Source organism: Staurois parvus, unplaced genomic scaffold (genome assembly GCF_062004578.1).
Source record: "Staurois parvus isolate SC_StPar_1 unplaced genomic scaffold, SC_StPar_1.0 ptg000548l, whole genome shotgun sequence".
Taxonomy (NCBI): domain Eukaryota; kingdom Metazoa; phylum Chordata; class Amphibia; order Anura; family Ranidae; genus Staurois; species Staurois parvus.
Window position 1 is genome coordinate 5,936,685 of NW_028318344.1, and position 7,635 is coordinate 5,944,319.

The 7,635-nt window shown below is 42.4% G+C and overlaps 1 protein-coding gene across 1 annotated transcript in view; it reads right to left on the reverse strand.

Moving 5' to 3' along the window:
* Nucleotides 1-3,292, reverse strand: part of MYADM (myeloid associated differentiation marker) — a 50,449-nt gene extending 47,157 nt beyond the window's left edge. Inside the window, exon 1 of the mRNA XM_089690979.1 lies at nucleotides 3,213-3,292. The gene's annotated coding sequence lies outside the window, so the exon portion shown is untranslated. The remainder of the gene's footprint in view (nucleotides 1-3,212) is intronic.
* Between the last annotated feature and the right edge of the window lie 4,343 nt (nucleotides 3,293-7,635).

The window sequence follows — 7,635 nt, forward strand, 5'->3', positions numbered from 1 at the left end:
GGTAAGCGTGTATGGTGTTCAGAGGTGGTAGATCACTGAACAAGTTTATTAGTCATGGATTGTCATTCTTAACACTCTATAAACATTATGGTGACTCCTTTTGGAATTGAACATCACAACGGTGTTCACACACTTTGAACTTTATTCACATTTCATCCTTTAATTTTTTAGTGTTGTATCTTTGTTGTACAAAATACTTTCACATTCAATTCTGCACTTTTCACTGTTTGGGTTATATCACACATAGCACTGCATATTTACTAAATACTCCTAACAGTGTTTTTGTTCTTAAGGAAATGACTCTAGATTTTTTCCCTGAAACTGCACTAGGCCATTTTAAATATACATTTAAATATATATTTATTTTACACACACACGTTTGTATAGAAAATGAAATGCAAGTTTAAAGAAAAACAAGAATTATGCTCGCCTTGCCAGACACACAGCAGAGCAGATTGTACAATGGCCTGGTGCCAGCTATTGCATTACTTGTCCACTTATGGTCATAATCCCTTCCCTTTACTAAAGCTGATGTGAGTGTGGTGTGTGGAAAGCCAGTATTAAATACAGGATCCCAACGTTTTGAAATAATCTCAGGCTGAAAAACACATTGTAAGTGGCGGTATGCAGGCAACAAAGTGGGTTTCCCTGCTGCATGAGCCATATGCAGGCAACAAAGTGGGTTTCCCTACTGTATGAGCCATATGCAGGCAACAAAGTGGGTTTCCCTACTGTATGAGCCATATGCAGGCAACAAAGTGGGTTTCCCTACTGTATGAGCTTGATGAAACGAATGAGTTTGCCAAGCAGCAGAGTGACCTGCTAGCCAATGCTGTAACTAGGACCAGCGCTAACTCAGAGCTGAAAGTAAATCCGTGGTAATAATTTTTCATTAAACCTGGATTTTTGATTGGCAAGCACATCCTAGTGCATGCATGGTGCACCTCATACCAAATACAGCACCCCTCCACAGCCAAAAAACCTGGGTGCCAGTACTTAACAGCTACCTGCTCCTGCCCCTTCCTACCATACTATTGCCCCATCAGTGGCCCTGCCCTTTTTTACCATACTATTGCTCCCTCACTGGCTCTGCCCCTTCCTACTGTACTGTTGCGCCATCAGTGGCCCTGCCCCATGCTACCATACTATTGCTCCATCACTAACCATACCCCTTCCTACCATGCTAATGCCCCATTACTAGCCCTGCCCCTTCCTATCATATTATTGCCCATCACTGGCCATGCCACTTCCTATCATACTTTTGCATACCGCATTAGTGTGAACCTGGGATTACGCACACAAGATCAAATTCATCAAAATCATTCATTGTATATGCAGATCCCCCTCTGTGCATAGGCAAAGCATTCAATATTTTCCACATAAAACACTGGTACACACCCACTGTAGTCCCTGGTATCCTAAACAGTAGCTCATTTATGAACTCTGGTCCAAAAGTGGAGTTGCAACCTTCAGCAACCAATCAGGTTTTATTATTCCAGCAAATGCAATAACTACACTTTAGAATCATCGGTGTCTTTGTGCTAAAATACACCATTTAAATGTCCTCAAAGTTATTTACTGAATTTAATAACCAACCTGCACCATAAACACTGCCTCGCAAATTTTGTAGCTTTCAGTTTCTTTGAGTAAACCATAAATCGGAAATGTTGATAAAACTATTCTATAGGCAAGCTAATACAGCAAACACCAGCAGTCTAAACTTTGATCTGCAGCTTTACAAACACTGATCTACATATTTTCTAGTTGTACATAAACATACTACAGCTTGTATCCATAGTGTACAACACTGATCTACATAGCATATCAGGGGTCTCCAAACTTTCTAAACAAAGGGCCAGTCTGCTGTCCTTCAGACTTTAGGGAGGCCAGACTGTGGACATTGGTAGTAGAAAAGGTCCTGACGTCAGCAGGAATAAACCACGCCACTTCTTTGGTTTTAGTGGGAGAAATGGCACCCCATTGTTGGTGTCATTGGGAGGAATCGTGCTCAATCATTGGTGTCATTGGGCCTGATTGTTGGTGTCATTGTGAGGAATTGTGCCCTATAATTGATGTCATTGTGAGGATTTGTGCTCCTCCATCGGTGTCAGTGGAGAGAATTATGCCCCATTGGTGGTAGTGGAGGGCATTATGCCCCATTGGTGGTAGTGGAGGGCATTATGCCCTATTGGTGGGATCAGTGGATAAAGCAGTGCCCCACGGACCAAATAAAAAGCAAGCAAAGGGCCGCATCTGGCCCTCAGGCCACAGTTTGGAGACCACTGTAGTATATCATTGTACATAAACTTACTGCAGGTTGTATCCATAGTGTACAACACTGAACAACATAGTATATCATTGTACATAATCTTACTACAGCTTGTATCCATAGTGTACAACACTGATCTGACAAAAAAAAAAAAATCTAGAAGCTGATTGGTTACTATGCGCAGTTGCACAGTGAATATACTGTATGTATACAATATAGATCAGCGCTGTACACATTGAATACAAGCTGTAGTAAGCATATGTGTCAATGCACATATGCTTACTACAGCTTGTATTCAATGTGTACAGCGCTGATCTACATAGTATACATACAGTATATTCACAGCCACTTGTTCCCAAAGTTTACAAACAATGATCTGTAAAATATATTTGTGTATATATGTACTACAGCTTGTATCCATAGTGTACAACACTGATCTACATAATATAGTACCATTGGACATATTTACTACAGCGTGTATCAAACGTGTACAACACTGATCTATCCTATCATTGTACATATATTTTTTGTAACTTGTATCCAAACTATACAACAAGGATCTGCATAGTATTGTACATTTTTTTCCAGCTTGCATCCAAAGTTTACAAACACTGATCTACATACTGTAGTATCATAGTACATTAAGTGCAGCATGTATCCAAAGTGTACTACTTGTAATCAACATCTGGACACATCCTTGTCCCGAACTGCATTCAACCACAGCCCCTATCTTCATAACAAATATAAAAAGAATAATAATAAGAAAAAGTAATGCTACAACATCACTGAGTTTTGCACATGTTTTGCAAGTCACAACATTTATAAAATATAAGATCCAAGACTCTGTGAGCTCACAATCATAATGTGGGTGAATGCAATCCTGTACAGATGTGTCTGCAGTGATATTGTGTAAAGATTGGTCAGTGTAGGTGTCAGTACTTACCTCTCTGTCCCCTAGACAAAGATGTGTGCTCGGCCAGGGGGAGAAGTGAATGAGAACTATTGCTGGGTGGGTGCGGTTGTAAGACACATACACAGAGTCAAGGGACTGGGAGGAAAGTATCAGCCTCCAGCTAAATAGAAGACTTGTACTGGAAACTTCGGTACAAAGAGCCTCGTGAAGAGAAGTATAAATGCACACGGTCCCTTCAGAAGCAATGTTCAGTTATCTGCTCTATAAGGACCATTCACAAAGATGGATTATTGTATCTCATGATGATATTCTCCTAAAAATGATAAAATGTGTGATCAATACTTTATGATAGGCAAATGGCATTTGAAGCGGTTGTAAACCTCAGACATGATATATGAACAAAGCATATCCCTGTACAGTGTTTACTTGTCTCAATAAAGAGCACTAAGCCCTGGTTCACACCCATGCAACTTGTCATGCGATTTGACAGTCGCACTTTTTTGTTGGCAAAGGAACTGTTCAAGCGTGACTCCGATTTCGCTGTGCCATACCTATTTGAAAAAAAAGGTTCCTGCGCTATTTTTTTGCGATTTCAGGTGCAGCTTGCATAGAATTCTCTGCATGGCGTTGCACAGATATCTGCCAAGTCATGCTGTGATAGCGTGAGGAAAGTGCAGCCGATAACCGGCAACTGTATTTACACGGTGATCTGTGTCATTGGACACGGCTGAGCACGTGTAGGGGCGGACTGATAACTCATGCGGTCCCCGGGCAATAGGGGATCATGGGGCCCCTGTGTCCTCGCCCACACTCAAACCACACCCAAAAAAAGCCAATGAAAGGTACCAGGGGCATCTCATGGGGCCCCCGGCTGACCCCGGGCCCTAGGGCAGTGCCCGAGTGCCTGAATGGTCAGTCTGCCCCTTATCACATGGTAAAAGGCTGTGATTGTCCGTTTACCATATCACATGACCAGCAGCGCACCACTGGGGTTGCGCAGGGGGCACGCAGGGGGCGTGTTCTGGAATGACGTCTATGGGCATTGTCCCAGAACTAGACAACTGTGCTGTAGCCGACTTTCGGCTTTGGGTGTCCTTTTATCATGCAGTGGCAAATGACCGCTGCTCAGTTCTCCGGCATTCTCAGAGGAGAGAGTTTTCCTTTGAATGCCTTTTTATGAAGCGGTGTAGATCGCTTCCCCTTCATTCGGAGAAGCGATCTACAAACGCTTTGAACGCAGGAAAACGGCAGCTTTTACTATAATCTGGCGAGATTACAGTAAGAGATCAGTCAAACACATTTACTAAGCAGCAGTAAATTACCGCTGCTTCGTTTGCGGTTCCCCACGATTCTCTAGCTCTGGGCTGGAGAATCTGGAGGGAGAACACAGATAGCCAGTGAAGGGCTGACATCGCTCCTTCATAGCAAAGCGAAATAAAAACGAGAAGCGCACAAACCTTGCGCATTACCTCAGTAAACAGAAGTTTATTAAAAAGAAAGGTACTCACAAACAGCGAATAAAATCAGGCATGCAGCTCTGATGAAGAAGGTCTGGCCTTCGAAACGCGTCAGATGAACTGAGTGCTTACCCCCACGATGGGACTCGCGCTGGCCCTCTATCTCTGAAGTCCCTGTGAGGACTTACATGCCTGATTTTATTCGCTGTTTGTGAGTACCTTTCTTTTTAATAAACTTCTGTTTACTGAGGTAATGCGCAAGGTTTATGCGCTTCTCGTTTTTATTTCGCTTTGCAGTGTTGGTCGGGCTTCCCCAGCCTTGTTTGGAGCTGCACAACCTTTGAAGCACTGGTGGTCGCTGTTTTTCCAGTTCTGGTTCCATCTATTTGCCACCTGCCTGGGTCCTAGAGCGCAGAAGAATTCGTGTTTGGTCTATCGCTCCGTCATACACTGACCATCTGTGTGCTGAGATGATCAGCGGAAAACATGTTCTCTGCTGGTCTGTTTCCTAAACCACTAATGATCTGAGATCAGCAACGATCCCCAGGATCTCCGATGATCTCTGTTTCATAAAAGGACACCATAGTGCAGTAGGGAAGAGCTTAAAGGAGAAGAATGGACAAAGCTTCTGCATTCTGCACTCCAGTTACCCAGATTCAGCCTACAGCAGGCTAAAGCCCATTGTTGGCTGACATCACAGAGCCAGTGCAGGCTCTGCAGAGTTCCCTACAATAATGTTGGAATCCACCCAGATGCCTGATCAGCAGCTGGCTCAGCACCTCAGTGTTCCACAGACAGCCTGAGCCAGCTGTGATGGGAGTCACTTTGGGTGGGGGGCTTATGGAACCCAGCTTACTTTGCAGAGGTTGGGAGACCCCTGTCTTTGCTCCCCATATCCCTCTTATGTGCAAGTCACCCTGTATCTCTTAGGGGCACAGGGTGACTTATGGACACTGAGAATGCGGTTGGAATTACTTCAGATGGGACAGTAATATTTACCAGCCATATGAAGACTATTCCTGGTTGTTGATTCTGAACTAGACATGTGAATTGAAGGAGCCAGACCATCTGTTCTGTAGTGAGATCCTAATTCATCAAACCATTGTCTAGGTGTGAATTCCCATTCACCTTTTGTTTCAATCACCCAGCTAGCTAACCTAATTAACTTACTGTTTAGAGTGTTAAGTCTATTTCTGTATATAGCTGCGTTTGCATATGATCATGTGATCAATCTCAGTGTGTACTGTATAAAAATCCCATTTGAGTTTAAAATAAAGAGTTCCATGTTCAGACAGACTGGTGTCATCTAGTCTTGTATGGTCGGCTGTGGTGTCTGTTGTCGGTGTTCGGACGGGGAAGCGGTATTCTAATGGAGGTACTCAAGCGCAGTCTGGGTCAGTTCCGTTAGACCAGCCACTCCCGCCCCCTCCACAGCCTGGTGCTCCAGTGAGCAATGGAGTTGTAGAGAAGAGAGCAGTGGCTGTCAGGCACTGCTCTCTGCTCAGTGTGGACCTGAAAATTCAACGATCAGCGGTCTTTGATTGCTCAGTTATTGGGCTTAGAGCCGGCAGGGGACAGCTGCAGCACCTGATCAAAGCTGTAGCAATCTAGGTGAGAGCATATATGTTTGTAGTTTTACATTCCTGCACTTCTCTTTTAAAGAGGGATCCATGGCTTTGTTAACAGGGAAAATAAATAAATTGTTCTGTTGCACAAAGTAGCACACAGTAAACACATTAACACTTGCTAGGCACACAATTAACCCCTTGATTGCCCCTAGATGTTAACCCCTTCCTAGCCAGTGTCATTAGTTCAGTGACAGTGTATACTTTTAGCCTTGATCACTATATTAGTGTCACTGGACATGTCAGTGTCTGATGGGGAAATTGTATATTTTATATTTCCTTATTATTGTTGGCTCACAATATCTAATAAGGAGACAAGGATGGTCACTTTAGATGACTCACACCAAAGGAATGTGACTATTTGGACAAGCCAGACCACTGCTCTCCTTTTGCATGGGGGGTGGGTTGTCAATTGCTTACACACAAGTCCAGTATATAACACACAGCTAAACTGGAAATATTTGTCTGGACCTAGAGCATGTGTTGAGCATGTGTCTATTCTGATCATTGGCCACGCCATATAATGGAGGGACCCATGGCGGAAACAGCATCTTTAGTTAAGTATTCTTGTTATATTTTCTTTTTCTTTATCTGTATCTGTCATTACTTGTAATAAATGGTTTACTTATAAGTATTTGTGTGATCTTTCTTTGCACCTATCATATACAACCCCCAAACCCTAACAAAACAGTGTCAGTTAGTCAGTTCCTACATAGTGTCAGATTGCCCGCCGTAGAGTCACAGTCCCACTAAAAGTCTCTGATTGCCACCCTCACTAACATAAAAAAAAAAATTCCAGTATATATCCCATAGATTGTAGACGCTATAACTTTCATGCAAACCAAATAATAAACACTTATTACATATATAGCAGAATACATTTTGGTCTACTTTTGTAAAGAACATTGTTTTTTAATTGTCTTTTATTGAATATGTTTTATAGCAGAAAGTAAAAAATATTGTATTTTTTTTCAAAATTGACAGTCTTTTTTCATTTATGGAAATTATATTAAGAAATGAAAAAAAAACAGTGGTGGTCAATAGCACCAAAAGAGAAATCTATTTGTGGGGAAAAATGCATGACCGCACAATTGCCAGTTAAAGTAGCACAGTGGTAAATAGCAAAAAATGGCCTGGTCTTTTGGAGCTTAAGTGGTTAACCAGTTGCCCTCCGGAAGGATTTACCCCCTTCCCGACCAGGCTGTTTTTTGCTGTTCCTCACTGTACTAATGTCATGTACTGTCATGCAATGCAGTACCCAAATTAAATTTATATACGGTAATTTATTTCACACAGATAGAGCTTACTTTTGGTGGTATTTGGTCACCACTGGGTTTTTTTTATTTTTTGTGATATAAGCAATTTTGTAAA